The sequence below is a fragment of the Strongylocentrotus purpuratus genome, unplaced genomic scaffold, assembly GCF_000002235.5.
Source record: "Strongylocentrotus purpuratus isolate Spur 01 unplaced genomic scaffold, Spur_5.0 spur5_scaffold_11, whole genome shotgun sequence".
Lineage (NCBI taxonomy): Eukaryota > Metazoa > Echinodermata > Echinoidea > Camarodonta > Strongylocentrotidae > Strongylocentrotus > Strongylocentrotus purpuratus.
This window is the reverse complement of record NW_022145596.1, coordinates 8,861,142-8,877,370: the sequence shown is the minus strand read 5'-3', so window position 1 is coordinate 8,877,370 and position 16,229 is coordinate 8,861,142. Positions and strand designations below refer to the sequence as shown.

At 36.4% G+C, this 16,229-nt stretch overlaps 1 protein-coding gene across 1 annotated transcript in view; it reads right to left on the bottom strand.

The window, feature by feature from the left end:
- Positions 1–15,931, bottom strand: part of LOC579182 (AF4/FMR2 family member 3) — a 57,749-nt gene extending 41,818 nt beyond the window's left edge. The window contains exons 1-2 of the mRNA XM_030980567.1: positions 15,858–15,931; positions 6,676–6,752 (exon numbers count right to left, since the gene is read on the bottom strand). The gene's annotated coding sequence lies outside the window, so the exon portion shown is untranslated. The remainder of the gene's footprint in view (positions 1–6,675; positions 6,753–15,857) is intronic.
- Between the last annotated feature and the right edge of the window lie 298 nt (positions 15,932–16,229).

The following is a 16,229-nucleotide window of genomic DNA, read 5'->3' as shown; positions in this document are numbered from 1 at the left end:
ATGAATTTGTTTTTTGTTTTTCTTCTTTCTTTTCTATTACTTGTTTTTGATAATATTGTATATTCTGATGAGGAGCAGAATCTGGGAAAGTCTACACATTTCAAAAGTTGTAGAACAAATACAAAAATTTCACCCTGCTTTGAGCCTTAGCAGTGTATGGACCAATGAAATTCTGTCAAGGAAATTTTTGCTGAAATCGATTCCATAATATTTATGTATAGGGGGGGGGGGGTGTCAAACATCACATCACATTACATACAACAGCTCCTCTTCATTTTCTAAAAATCCATATGAGACACTATTTTATTTTACCTTAGTGTAGGCATACTCTTATTTTTTTTGGGGGGGGGGCACCACATGCTCTCCCCCCCCCCCCAAAAAAAAAAAACGTAATGCATCATATCTGTGGAAATTCTGCCTGTAGACACCAAAGCTGTATATTTAACTTTCTATCAATTACTGCTTGTCATTATTACATGCTCTTTACACTTCATTTGTGTGCTTTGCTGTTTGTACTGTAGGTTAAGTCAAAGCAATACCAGGATAGACCTTGGGCTTTGGAAGCTGTTGACTCAGAATAATATCCATGATTCATTTCAATCATACCTTCCACGATCATACAGTATACATACATGTAGCTGACAGGCAATGAAAACATACTGCCCTTGAAAGTGCATGCTTTCCTTCTAACTGAATCAACAAGCAAGGCTTGCTTACAACTATGCCCTGAATTTCAATTTGGGAGGTCTATTTTGGAGCTGAGAGCTGGTATGGAAATACTTTCGGTTTAGAGATTGGTTTGCTCACAATGAAAGGCACGCACTCATGAGCTTTGTTCACCTTCATCATTTGCTGTATTCAAAAGATAGACTTGTCGATAATTAGGGCTTACATGTACGTTAGATGTATCTGTAATTTGAGTGCTTATCTATCTTATCAATGGCAAATTGTATAATAGCTCAGCATGTACATTGTAAAGTGGAACGTTTATCATAGACATTAACAGTTTGTAAGTTGTGTATTCATTTAACTTGTAAGTGAAACCAAAGAGATACCAACACTCTCTTTGCTGAAACTACATGCATGCATAATTAGAGCATCGCACTTTGCATGTCAAGTTCACAACACATGTAAGCCTGAGCCTGAGTTTAACCGACGGTTTAACGACCGCATTCATCAAAACCGTTAAGCATTTCTCGCTCCGTTTAACTGTTATTTTCATGCAGTTTGTAAAATAACCTTTGACCAGAAATTTACATGTTTATGTATTGAAAAGACTGAAACTAACACAGAAGGTATTTGAAGAATGCAAAGCGAAAGATGTGATTTATGCACTCATGTACAGTGTCAATACAAAAGGTAAAAACAAAGAGATTACTCAAATCTAATTTCATAAATGATTGAAAAAATAGAATACTAAAAATGATATCTCTAAACATCATTTCTAATTTCCAACTAACTGTGATAATTTTTGTTTTTACTTCTTAATCAAATTTTCATTATAAATATCATTCACTTGATCGGTATACACACAAAAATTGATGTTTGTGACAATTTACAGATATTATCTTTTTAATCAGCTGACTACGATCTGTTTATTTCTATAATTGGGCAAAGTGTCTGGACTCTGGAGTGGTGATATGCATTTTCTAAACCTACAATGACTGTGGAAATAAATTCAATAATTACTGTGTATTCAACCCTTAGTTTAAATGGTATATACATGTACATATGTACTGTATGTGGCAAATACTGCCCAAGAATATTTCTGACTTTCTAAAAGAATACCTACTAGATTACATTCTATGAATTGTGCTAATTATTAAATTGAAAGCCTAATTCAATGAGGAAGCAGAAGATGTGGGCCCCAAATTTCACTCTTAAAAATTCAATTGCAATAATTTTTAACAAATCTATATGTACAGTAGACCTACACTGCATCATCACAAACGGATGCATTTCAACACTATAACCTTTCTAATGCACACATCCCCATTAATAAAAAAGCAAGTAACGAATATTGCATCATCATTAATACAGACAAAGAGAAAATAACGAGAATCCAGAAGGTCTATTTCAACGAACGGTGGGAATTTTTGCCATATTCTAGTTGGGTAGTACATCTGGGGGATAGAAATGTAAACATGACAGCATCCTGTATTACAGAGCAGCTAGTGCTCACAGAGCAATCAAATCATTGGTAGGTAGACCTGTACAAACCTTGGATGACCTCTCTTATCACTTTCCTGGCAATACCCAACAACTAGTCTGAATAACTTCAGACCCACGTTACAAAGTCAGCTTGCTTCACGAAGGGTTACTTCTGATGCATTACCACTCGAGATCTCGTTACAAATATAACTACCCCCCCCCCTCCCCCATCCATTCAAACAAGCAATACTATTGTAATCGCTTATGAAAGCCATATAGAAATATGGTGTGTCTCATCAGTAATTTTTTTGTCTAAATTGTTTATCAAGGAACAAACAAAAATGGAAATAGAGTTAACTCTGACACTGACAAGTTTTTGAAAGGTGGGACGAAAGTAGGAGCAGAATAAATTTTAAAGAAATATCTGAAATTAGATTATCAAATCTCTTCATTATCATGAGTGATTTCTTTTTCTATTATCACAAGAATTGTAACTCATTGGCGGCTTCCTTCAGCTTGCCAGAAGGTACCTGTACTTCCAAGTTCAATCTAGTCTGACCTTGAAGACTAACACCAAGGTCATGGAGGAAAGCCCGTATGTCCCGCAACCTTCTTCCTGCCTGCCTGCCTGCCTGACTGACCTGCCCGCCATTCATTCCATCAAACACTTTATGTGAGACTTGACTCCAAGCATCATGTCTGCATGCCAGCCAGGCCAGGCGTCATTAGTTGGCAACAGTGAACGGGGGAGGATAATAAACACAGTCTTGCTCTCAGGTTGTCGGTCGCCTCCATTGTAACTAATGTCCAGCAGTGTCTACAACAGGACAATATTATAAGAGGCTCTATGCATGATTTCCCTTTCATAATTAAAGTTTTGTGAGCCCCACAAATAGTGTTTGTAGCTCCTATTGATAAAAAGGGTTGTCGTTTTATCATACTTGAAAAGTTGCCTATATAAGATGACCTAGTTTTCATCTTTCATTGCCTTTCAAATGGAGACACTTGCTTCTTGTATGAATGGGAATTGTTCATTCATACAGCCCCCCCGTAAATATAAATAAAACCTTATACCAATGCATGTATTAATAGTGAGTAGTATGCATTCTTGCATCCTTCTTTTCCATAGACCCTATATCTACTGTTTCAATACAAATGTGGGATACAAAACTTATCATGCATATATACATGTACATCTGAAAGTCATAAATTGACTCAGCATTACAAAATAAAATTGTTGGAAGGGATCACTTTAAGGATATTTTTAAAAAGAAACAAATTATCGGTAATCAGTTTCATCTTAAATTTCAAGCAATCATAAGACCAACATGCATGATAATAAAAACCCTCCAAACAAAGCAAAAAAGGATGTACAACTTCCTATCTCCATAAAATGTTATAGGTAGCCTTGTCAAGAGTTACTTGATACATGAGAAACACAATTGGAAGCATAACAAGATATCTCTTCTGTTTTATGCGGTGGTGCATCAAATAATTGCTCACTTCCTTCCAGTCCCTATCTGTGTCTTATCGCAGGAACAAATTTATCAACTATGCCAGATTCCTCTTGAGCCCCGTCTGGTGTAACATTTCCGATGTAACCATCCAACTACGCTAAAGTGATACAACATGGCCACAAAAAAAATGTAAATATAGCCAACATGTAGGTCAGAAGAAATATATTAAACCAGGCATATTGTACAGTGTACATGTAAGCAAGACTCCACACTAACTTTTGGGGGATGATAACATTATCAAAGTGTTATACAACAGCTTACTAGTCTAATGCTAGTTGTTGTCAACATTGTGTTTAATATTAAATGAGGTTAGAGGTGACAGAATGCAGCAGTCATAAAGCACATACTGTCTGACAGACTCCGGCTATGTGCAGTTCATATATAACATGTGTTCATGTAAAGTGCCATCGCATCGTGTTGACACTTGCTATCTAATTAAGACTTCCTAGTCATCAGTACCTTTGGCCTGAAAATAAAACTCGTCCAATAAAGTCAAGTCTACTGGCTAGCTAGCTGCCAGTCTGGTTGTCTACATGGAGTGGGAATTACTCAGGGAGCTATGCCTGGCTAATCGTACAAGAGATGGCAATCAGTCTCTCTCTCTCTCTCGCTCTATCTCTCTCTCTCTTTCTCTCTCTAGACCTGTCTTCATCAGCTTGAGATTGCCAAATATTCCGCTATTTGAACTATCCCGATCGCAAATTATCCAGTTAATTTGCGTCTTCATTAGCCTGAAGTTGCAATTAGCGGGATACATGTATTTGGTCGAGATAATCATCCCAAGATATCTTGGGCTATTTGCAAAATATCCCGATTATTTGTCCGGTGCGTCTCCACCAGCCCAAAGACTCGCACTATGCGCGAACGCTGAGCAAAGTATCTCGAGCTTGAGATTCAAATTTCGATCCGATGTAGACGCGATTTGTAACTTCGGGCTTATTTCCCAAATCAGGAATAGCTGGCTATTTGGTAATCTTGTGCTGATGATGACAAGCCTACTCTCTCTTACTCTCTCTTTCTCTCTCCGTCTCTTCTCTCCCCTCCCTCCCACCCTCCTTCCACTCCCATCTTCCACCCCCCCCCCCCCCCTCTCTTTTCTCTCTCTCTCTCTCTCTGTGCATTTCCGCTGTCCTAAATAATTGGTTGAACATTGACTGCCGTGACACATTGACCTTCCTCCATGTGTGAACCGGTTTCTTTTCCAGTTTTTTTCTGACCACACAGAAAGATTCAGAATTCTAAACCTGCTCAAATCCAACTGTTTAGACTCATTTACAATACATGGATAAAGTACAGTCTATAAAGTATAAGCGTACATGAACTGTATTTTAGTGCTGGCGTCAATGCCCAGATATCAACAATTATTCAACCAAGATGCAAATCTCCTTTGTTCATTGGAAAACAAATGTGTTGAATTTGTTGGAAGATTTAAAAGGGGCTAGAAGTGCAACCCTATATTGATTCAACCAACAACATCAAAGAGTTAAATGCATACAAATGCATACAAAAGAACCATATCAAAAGAATAGTAAAAACATGGTAGAAAAACAGTATATATCTCAATGATACATACCATGTAGGGTTTACTGTGTGGCCGAATTTAAATTTCAAGGAAGGGGGTTGAAATGGGGAGAGGGCCAAAAGTAGCAATTGGTCCTTTTAACAATCTCCATACCCCCTAATCTACCACTTCAAAGGTACACAGATTACATAATAGAAGGCCCCTTCACCCCTTTGACTTTATTGAAACGCTCCCTGGGCACAATACAAGTGATTTGCTAAGCCTCAGTGACGCATTCTGGCAGGAATTTGAGGTGAAAATCTATTGATGGCCTATTTGGCCTATAAGAGGGCCCTTTCGTCCTCCCCATCAATAGCGGCTCCAGTGAAAGAAGCGTAATCAGATATGTACAGACTATTGACTGCCCATACATTGATTCTATGTTATACAGGGTCACAGAGGTTACATGTATGTCTGTGCAACAAATTGGATAATGGATTCTTAGTAGGTTAAACTATAGGGGTAGAACAAGCCGTCCTTGTTCATGCATTGTAAATGCACAATGAATGCACTGAATATGATTTGTACTTTTGTCCTCTCCAGACATATAGGCTTTCACATAAATAGCTCAGCTTGTGTAATAAGGCTACACATATTTGTTTTCTTTCTAAAGAGTTTAATATGCAAGGTGAACTAACTTTGTAACAGTTTAACTACTAGCTCTTAGCACTTTCAGAGAAAAAGAAGCCAGGGTCAAATTTATTACACAAACCATGATCAGTGTGCATGGACATTAGATCTATAAATTCAAATACTTTTATTGGTAATTATAAACTTTATCTTAATTGTCTTTGTTCTGTTTGACACCCTTTTACAATATATGTTTACAATGTTTTAACTAATCTCTAAATGAAGTTGTTTTTTTTATTGGAAAATGAATAATCTAATGTGGTTTCACTGACTTTACTTGTCTTTAGCTACATGAAGGGCTAAGTCAGATGATATGTGGCTACATTAAAACCTAAATCAATAACGAAAACAACAACTTGCCATTTTATCTTGCATGATTGCATCCGTCACTGAAATAAACCCTATTAAGTCCGGTTTTTGACAAAGTAAACTTCCTGTAATTTACCCAGGATATTATGTGAATTTCAAGAAAAACGATAACCAATTCATTTACAAAGAAATGTTATTGACAAGTCACAAGGAAATGAATTATGATCAAAATCCCCGTCCTTCAGAAACAAAAGAATTTCCTGTTGGTTTTCATTGATTGATGAGTGTGATGGTCTCTGAAAGTTGAAAGGTACAACAACGGACAAACACAGATAGTCAGGCTTCCATGCTAAATTAACTGTTTTGCCTTCAAAGTGAAACTAAAGGGTTATACAACACAATCTATAAATACTGATGGGGTGACATGAACAATACAAGAGCAAATGAATAAGAAAACAACAATAATGGAAATAGTTAATAATGCACTGAATTCAAATGATAACATACCTTTGAGAGCTACGTGTAGAAGTTTCCTCACAAGCTTCGCTCGAGGAATTCAAACTCCTGTTGTTGGTTTCTTGCGTCTGTAAAGGAAAACAATACAGATTTGTAAATGACTAATGTACTTTGCCAAGATGTTTATATGTGCACTATAGTTATTAATCATTCACAGATTTAGTCATTGAAAGGAACATGGCCATGCATGTTAAAGTATAAAAACAAACTTGCTGAATAATTATGATTTACTGCCCCACTTATGTGACCCAATATTAATGTGGCAAACCCATCATAGAAACAGACAGCCATATTGTTTCTTTCTTCTTCTTTTTTTTTTTTGGGGGGGGGGGGGGTATTTTTTTGACAATGTGATGAAATGCCCATTTGATCATGTGATGCTCAGAAAAATAAGAGAGTTTAATAACAGGAAATAAGAAACAAGGTCTCAATATTACACTTTATGGCTTGCTATTTACACTACACCCATGAATAAATATACATGACGCATGTCATAAAAACATACAAGTATCTCCGTCTCTGACCAACCCTCATAGAAGCCTTAGCAAGTGACAACAATTTTTTTTTTTACTAGAGCCTACCAATCAAAAATATTTTGTTCTGTATGCTCAATGTCACTTAACAAAACAAAAAACAAATAAAATAGAGTTCAAGTACATGTAGTAACTTCTACAGTGCATCCCAGAAAAAATAAAGTTGAGCTATATGAATATGATTCTTTGCTTTTCAGAAAGTAGGAGTAATAAATCATTTTTGCCATATTTTGGGTGAAACAGTGAACATGGTTGAAAATGTTAGCATCACACGTGAACATGGCCGAACATCACCTGAACGAAACCTAAACTTTAAAACCAAATGAACTGATTGATTTCATGTGCTTCTTTTAATGGGGGCAATATTATAGCCATCATTATGAAACAAAAGATATCTTGGATATCTAGTGTCTCAATGGTGAGAGTATAAACTAAAAAGGGCAATGTTTTTTAATTCATTGGGAATGCACTTATTACATGTATAAACAGTGCTTTTAGCATTCTAAAGGGCACATGAGGCAGAAAATTATCCATCAGAATACCGGAATGTAATTTTCCTCTTAGGATGGGCACCAACTTCAATCAGTAAAGGGGCACTATTTTGTTGGTCAAGGTACATTTGTTGATTTGGGGGAAATCTGAGGTTTGTACGCCCCTGTCTTCCCTGAAATGGGTATTCCCCCCTATTTTTAGTAACTGCCTATTTGAAAATGCATATAATCACACAAAGGTTATCTTGCATGATTATCTTTCAATGCTTACATGTCCCTAACGTCATTCTGACATGTAATACTAAAGTTTTCACTGTGTTACCAAAATCTGGCATAAATGGATTTTGACAAGCCATTGTAAAACCAACGTTACTTGATGAAGCATGTGTGGATTGATGCAATCAAACCATTTGTTTTCAGGTTTCGTTTTCTTTCTGGGATGCACTGTATAAAGAGATATTGCTGTTTGAATACACTTTGAATTAACTATAAAAAGTGACTTGTGGGTAGACTTGTGGGTAGACTACATAACGCACCCATACATGCTTACATTGGAATATGACCGGCAAAGAAGCTGAGTCTGACTGAGTTCCACACGCTAATTCTTATGTTATTCTTTATGTTCCTCCAAATCCTTCTCCGGTAACCAATATAACACCATTTTAAGATTTATCAAAGATGATTGTATACAATTATGCTATATATACCCCCCCCCCCCCCTAAGTGATGGGTATAAGCTTATGGTAGTCTTAAATTTTGGTAGCTAAATAAAGGAAATGACTTGTCACAGAATTAAATGAAACTCATACTGAATGTTAAAAAAACATAATGGAAAAGTGACAAGAAGTGAAGCCATAGCTCAGTGTCATTCAATCCATCTTTCCAAGTTAAACAACAACCTACTGGTAATATTCAGGGTGAATTTAGTCATTAATTACAAGAAACCATATAACAGAATTTCATTATTGTCTGCGATTCTGGAAAATGTTGGTGTGAAGTCTTTTATCCATTTTTTTAAAATTTGAAAATAAAAATATATCTTTGATACGACCATTGCTCATGTTGAGATTTTTGTTCCAAATAAAAAAAATTAATGTTGTCATGGGTATATTTAACATCAGACCTCCCCCTCCCCCCCCCCTTGATTTACATACCTAAAACATGCCAAATATATTGAAAGTCTTATTTAAAATAAACAAAAAATCTTTTAGTTTTAAAGCAAACCTTGCACAAAAATTAGAAACATAATAATTGCATTTATCCCTTTTCCACAAATTGTAAAAAACACCAGGGCAAACTGCAAAGACGCCAAGTTCAAAGATCAGCTATGCGGGACATTTCCATGACTAAGCACGCGAGCGAGGGTATATCGTATGTATAGCGTTTTTTTTTCTAAATCTTGCACACGCATCGTGCGTGAGAGCGTTTTCATACCCTCGAAATGTGTGACGTCACGCTTGGTATCTCTGAAACTGTCAAAGTACAAGTTTGCTGACAACCATTGAAATAAATAACTAAATTTTACATGCTTCAATGGGATGATGGTGAACTCATACTAATGAAGGTTTCGGGAAACAATGCCAAGGCTTTTAAAAAAAAATAAAAAATAAAATAAGAAAATTTGAGTAATCATAAAACAAATGGTTGAATGACATCAAATCATGCTTCAGACATCTAGCATCTTATTGACCTTGAGACAACATAAAGCAACATCATAAGTCCTTGTTGTGACCTCACACACACAAACGCACGCACGTACACACCCACACACATACACGCTTACTGTACATCGTATACAAGCAGACATCATTAGCATTATTATTCATGCTGTAATTCAATACAGATACTACTAGCAATTGGGTAAACACGCTTTTTCTCCACATACTCTTTATCTTATGGAATTCAAAGAGTTAAGTACCCAAGGTAAAGCAGGTCCTGAGCACTTCTTGTCCCTTTTGCCTTTCTTGACACAGAAGTTTGTATGATATATTGCATATAATTATAGCTCTGTCATTGTAAAAATGTCAACACAGCTTCTCTCCCTGATCGGGTCGAGTTTTGTTTATTCCCTTCCCCCTTTAGCAGCCCATGCAAGTGGGTCGTGAGGGTTCCTGGTAATATTTTCTAGACAATGCAAGGCTGACGAGGCTGTAGGCCGGCTTAAATCTGGTTAATTCCGATTATAAATCCAGTAATAGGGTCCAGGATTGTGGTTACTCCGTTCAGAAAGGCAAAGAGGGGCAGAGATCCAGTGAAAGGACGGCATGGTAGCAGAAAACAGAAGAGCGTTCATGTTTATAGGTAGCTGGTGCTTAGTTCGATCTCATTCAAATGAATGGATAGTCGTCGACGGATCCATGTACACAGCCGCAGCATGAAGGCATGCAATCATGATCCTGCGCTTGATGTATTTTTCTCTCCCCTGTCTATTTCACGCACACAAACACATGCCAGGTTCGGTTCCGACAACTGTATATACTGGATCGGGCATTGCCTTGCATGCATGCACTCACAACATACTTGAGTTTTTTCCCTATTTCTTTTATCACCCCCTCTGATTTTGGTGGCTGGTGGATGGATGGCCTATGGACACACAAACACACACACACTCAGCTGTATAGGCTTGTAGTGCTATACAGGACAATGAGATAAGGTTCACTAATGGCTGGCCTCAAGTTACACACACACACACAACCCGTATGCAAATAATATGGCAGCCATACTTACAAAATACACACTCTCTCATACACACACACACACACAGCCAGAGATTTATCACCCAGTGTCTCTATATTCAATGACACACACAGACATACACAGACACCCCACACAACTGGATTCAAGTAAGTGGGCTATTACCACTATCATAAAGGGGGAGACAGGTCTATTTCGATACAGAAGTTGCCCTTGCTAATTTGACCAGTCTCCGGTAGTCTTCACTCTAACACCATAATTACAAATTACCATAGCATTACTGAAGAGCTATCTGTTTCACTACTTCATGTTAAATATATCGCATTACACAAAATCGATATCAAATAACCGTTTTTTTCAGTTCGTCAAACTACAAATGATGTCAAAATTAATGTCCCTATACTTTAACATAAAACTAAAAGGATCAATATCATGTAATTATTTGGTGCAGTTCTGTTAAATTGAAACCATACAAAGAGAAGTAGGAGATTAATGGGTGGGGTGGGGGTAGGGTGGGGGTAGGGTGGGGGTAGGGTGGGGGTAGGGTGGGGGTAGGGTGGGGGTTGGGTGGGGAGGGGGGAGGATGCCTCAAATCCAAGACATAAAAAAGTTACCTGGATTGCAACTGAATTAATCAACTCAATAAAAAGAAAAGAAACTTTTTAACTTGAGGGAATCTCGCTTCATAAAAATTATTATATCACAAATGCATTCTCCAAATTTATCAATTAGAGGCAATGAATAAAATTCATAATACTTGTACAGAGTAGCGCTCTAGAAAGCTTTTTATTGGCTTTCAAGCATTTGCTGCAAGGGATATTTACCATAATCTTTCCTCTTTCAAACACAATAAAAGACAAAATTATATACCAGTGGCTCTGACAATTAATCTGGGGAATTTCCCTTCAAATCAACCCTCTTCCTAAATAATCCCTTGGCTTAATCATGAACAAATCAGTCTTGTTCCCAGGCAATATTCTAGGAATCAATATTTTTATATTTTTACCTCAAACTTGTTTTTGAATAAATAAAGTACATAAAACAATCTATTTTTTCTATGAAATTGTTAGCCCACACACACAAAAAAGATTGCCTAATGATGCCATTCAAATGGAGGGGGGGGGGGAGAGGGGGGGGGGGTTGACAGTTCACCACTACTTGTTGACAAAATATGATGAGGAAATATCTGGTCCATATCATAGCCTGGACAATAAGGAAGGATTGAAAAACACGCATGTAAACACTTGAAAACCCCAACTCAGGATGTGTCAAAATATATATTTGATTAATGCATGAAAAACACATCAGCATAAAAACGAAGTATCATACTTATGATTAATAGCTAAGCTGGCATTCACATATATTGCGCTGTGGTAATTTCCCATTCAGTTTGCAACAGACATTTATGTTTTACTCCTAGAATTATTTTTTTTCATCAACAGGTAAATTTCTGTTTCTTACCATATCTAGATAATTTTACCATGAATATTAAATGTCATGCAAGTTGTTAATTATGTTGTTGTTACACTGTTTACCATGGTGATAACAAAGAATGAAAATTATTCATGAATCAGTTTGAAGGGAGCTTGATTTAATGCTTGCTTCTCTTATATTTTTGTCAATATCTTTGTCGTAAAAAACTACTAAAGCCATTAACATTAAAAAATTACACCATTTCATTTCTTATTCAAAAGCAGACAGATTACACATGCTGCCTGGATATGCTACTACTTTTACATCATGCATTAGCTTACTTGCTGTGATCCGGAACTAAACAGGAAAGGCGGGCATTAATCATCGACATTCCTCGTTTAACCCTCTCTCATATCAACTCCCGTGAAATGATTTATGATCCACAGATTTGACTGTGTCAATTTTATGAAGGATATAAATATGTAAAGCCATTTTGTGACAAGAGCGATGGATGTCTAATGCACTTTTCTTTCAACATGATTTTGACCCCGTAAGTAAACCTGCAAAGACTTGTAATTCTTTAAGAAACACAATGATTACTCTCTTCAGCAATCTATAGTTACCAGCAAAAAGGGAACAAAATGTAAGAAGTCCTAAATATGAATCTTTGTATCACTCTTGTTTTGCCATTTAATTTCATCCACAAAATTATAAATTTTTCTTACATAAATTGAAATACTCTCACAAGTATTATTCGATTCTTTGAATGATCCCAACAATCCAAACCAATCATTATATATCTTCATGTATCATTTGAAGCATTTTCAATGTACCAGGCACTAATTGAAAGTAATATCTATCCAAGTTTCGATTGTAATTTGTAACGTTGTTGTTTTGTTAGTTTGATTGGGTTTTTCCACTCATTCCATTACATTTAAACTCTCAATCATTGAAATGTTCACTAAAAAGGTTCAGTATTAAATTTACGGCATCATGTAAATGTTGCCAACTTGAAGAGAAAAAGCCAATTTATTCAGCCCGATAGATGACAAATTTCCTCCATGATTTAACTACGCTGAACATATGAAAACAAGGTTCCCCCTTGTGTACACGACATGCTCTGGCCTGTTTCCATCAATATCTACGCATGCATAACCCTATCTGAACGGGATGACATCACAATCAGGAATTATTAGTGCAAATTGCGGTGAATCTTGGGAAATGTGGCCTGAAATGCAAGTCGCTCGCTTGCTCGTCAAAACCCCTTCCACCTCATATATCCAACTTCCTCCCAACCCTGATTTTATGTAGCCATGCTAGGCTAAGGGATCAGACTGTTTTATACCCGTTTCTGATACCAATTTCATACTCACTGCCAAAAGGGTCAGGTTTGGACTTGATGCAGCCTAAAGAGCTAATAATGTATGAACAGTATCAGCATCATTTTGCTCTGCACTTCTTCTTTGTTTGTCTATGAATATTTCTTGTTTATGTGCTTTATAACTAATGAAATGCGCTTATAGATGTAACATTATTAGACTTCGGTGGTAAGCACTTTATAAGCACCAGTTTAATTATTATTTATTTATTATTATTATCAATCTTGTCCTGCTTTGACGAGAAGGTTGAGTGCAGACCAAGTCTGATATGAAAAGGGATTCTAAATAATATGACAATTATTTTATCCATAGTACTTATGGATCACCATGTGTATGGGCTGAATGTTTCACAAAAGCCAAGCACAGTCAGTATTACCAACTAGCCAAGGTGCACAACAACCTGCACAATTTTATACCTGCACAATTTCATACCAAGTGTCTATAACAATTATTTTTAATTGGTCTCCTCCAATATAATGGGAAATGGTTTTACCATTTCAATTATAGAGATTCTAGCAGCATGTTCATGCCCCCTCACCCATAAAAAAGTGTTCTGTTCGATAACAAACAATTGTAAATGACAAATAGTTTGAACCAATTCTGTTTATACATTGATGAAACATCGACATGAATGCCTGAGACCAGTAATACAGAGAGTTTTATAATTCTTAGCTAGTAGTCTAGTGTGCATGATTTTTAACAAGATTTTTAAAAATTTTGTTGGGATTCCGCTGATTAAAGCACAACCATGCATAATTCAGTGCCATTTACTAAAACCATCAATAATTAATAAGAAGGGCTTCCCAACAATTTTGTTCCAAATGCCATTAACTTGGCAGTCCCTTTAGGTGTTAAGTTAATTATCATTTCAGGGTCCCAATATCGTTTAACTGTCTCTTGAATACTTAATTTCCAAGTGATGATCACAATTTATTTGGCTTTGAAATGATCTTTCTCATAATTACTTTTACTCTGCTTTTTTCAAGTAAACGATAATCCCTTTTATTGTTTCAGTTTTAATCTGTGACAGATCAATGGCTTCCGCTGTGTAGTTCACTGGAACACATTTCTTGCTATTATGAAGTACTTTGTAACAACCTATCAAGAATCTTTTTTAGTTTGATCAATATACAAACTTCCACCGCTAATAATGGTATATAGAGCTTGACACTAGTACAAGGTGCCTGGGACATATAGTCACCTAAAATATAAGTCCAGGGCCCATTGCATAAAACTTACCATTGATGGTAACTCTGCCATCAATGGCAACTACCATGGTAACAGGGCTCAACAGCCATTTAAATCAAGGTTCCCATGGCAGTTGCCATTGATGGCAAAGTTACCATCAATGGTAAGTTTTATGCAAGGGGGCCCAGATCGCCCAAATGTCAATTATATTACAAATTGATCATGCATACAGACTTTAAAAATGTTAAATATGGAACCCCTCCCCTCCTTCCCCCCCCCCCCCCTTTCCTTAAAAACAGTGGGAAAAATGTGGGAAGCCCTTATTATCTTCTTTTTTTTTTAATGTCTACAGACAAATTGAAATTTCCTCATTGTTGTATTTTCTTTATTACTTCCACAGCTATTTTTAGTTTTCCATAGCTCTCCACTCCAATACATAACTTTTCTTATAACAAAAAGTTCTCCAAAAAAACAACTAGAACTAAAGATATTACTTTGTGCAAATGATAATGAATAAGCCTTAAAAATTATAAATGATTGTGAAACATCACTTCATCAAAATTCTAATCGATAAATAGCATCCTTTGTTTGGCATGCATGGTCAAGAACCAAAATCTAAATAACAAAGTCACATTGTAGATACAAAATATGAATTTGATTTCACTTCAGTATTGTTTCGAGGGAATTTTGTAATTCTGTTACTTTTGAAATGCACAGCTTAAGAAGTTGTCTTTTACGGGCAAATTATTTACAGGATCACCATGTGATATATTTTATTAGAGTAATGCTTGATTTAACTACTGTACCTGACTTGTTAATTTTACCATGAACTTTAATATGGACGCCGGTGACCGACGTTTGATGTACCTAATGTACAGGAAGGAAGCTTTGTGTTTGGACATCACACTGTATAATTAGGGAATTTAGTGCAAAGGAGACAGAGTATCAAGGTTGTACACTATCAAAGGATCAGGATTAAATTTGATTAAGCAATTAATTCATTAAGCCCACTTCCATGTGTCGATTTGTTTTTGAAGTGGTTGACGTGAACAAGTGTTGCTGAATTTAGACTGCCGCCGTTTGAAGGAGACCTACTTCAAACTTGTGACCTAAATCCCCTCAGTATACCCCCCCCCCCCCCACCCCATATGAGCTCACTAATTTGCAGGCACAACCCTGTCAAAATGATCTAAAATCGAGGGATCAGTGACACAAAGACGTAACTTCATTTTTGCTATTTTGAGAAAAAGTGGTTTATGTGTCACTGAGCACTTGGGCCTTAAGGAGTTAAATTAAGTCAATGTTTCACTAGCCATTGACTTCAATGGGGGATTGGGTAGAGTTAAGTCTTTGTGTTTCCTGGAAAGCCCCCAGTTTTCTGAACATTCTGATATCAAATACTCATTTTGGCAAAATATGGAGTTACGTCTTTGAGTCACTGAACCCTCGATATGATCTTATTTAAGCATGCTTACCTCCTCATTGTCACTTTCTTCATCCGACAGCTGTAGGTCATTACTCAAACTGTAAATAAAAGGGGGAAATAAGAAACAATGAAAATAAGATTAATAATCGGGCCTACTTGGTTGCAAGTGATTATCTTTTTTTCAATTACACCATTGACAATTATTTGACACCAAGGGTTATTAATATAACAAGGATAGCATAAGAGTATGAAGATGTATACATGGTAGGAGTACTCTCAATAGTAGAATCAAAATGGAGAGTAGAAGTAGGATGAATTCAAAAATCAAACAAACAAATAAACACAAGTTAAATCATGTAGATAAATTGCATTTAACTCAAGTAGAACATTTTCTCTGTGATTTCAAAGAAGAAAAAAAATG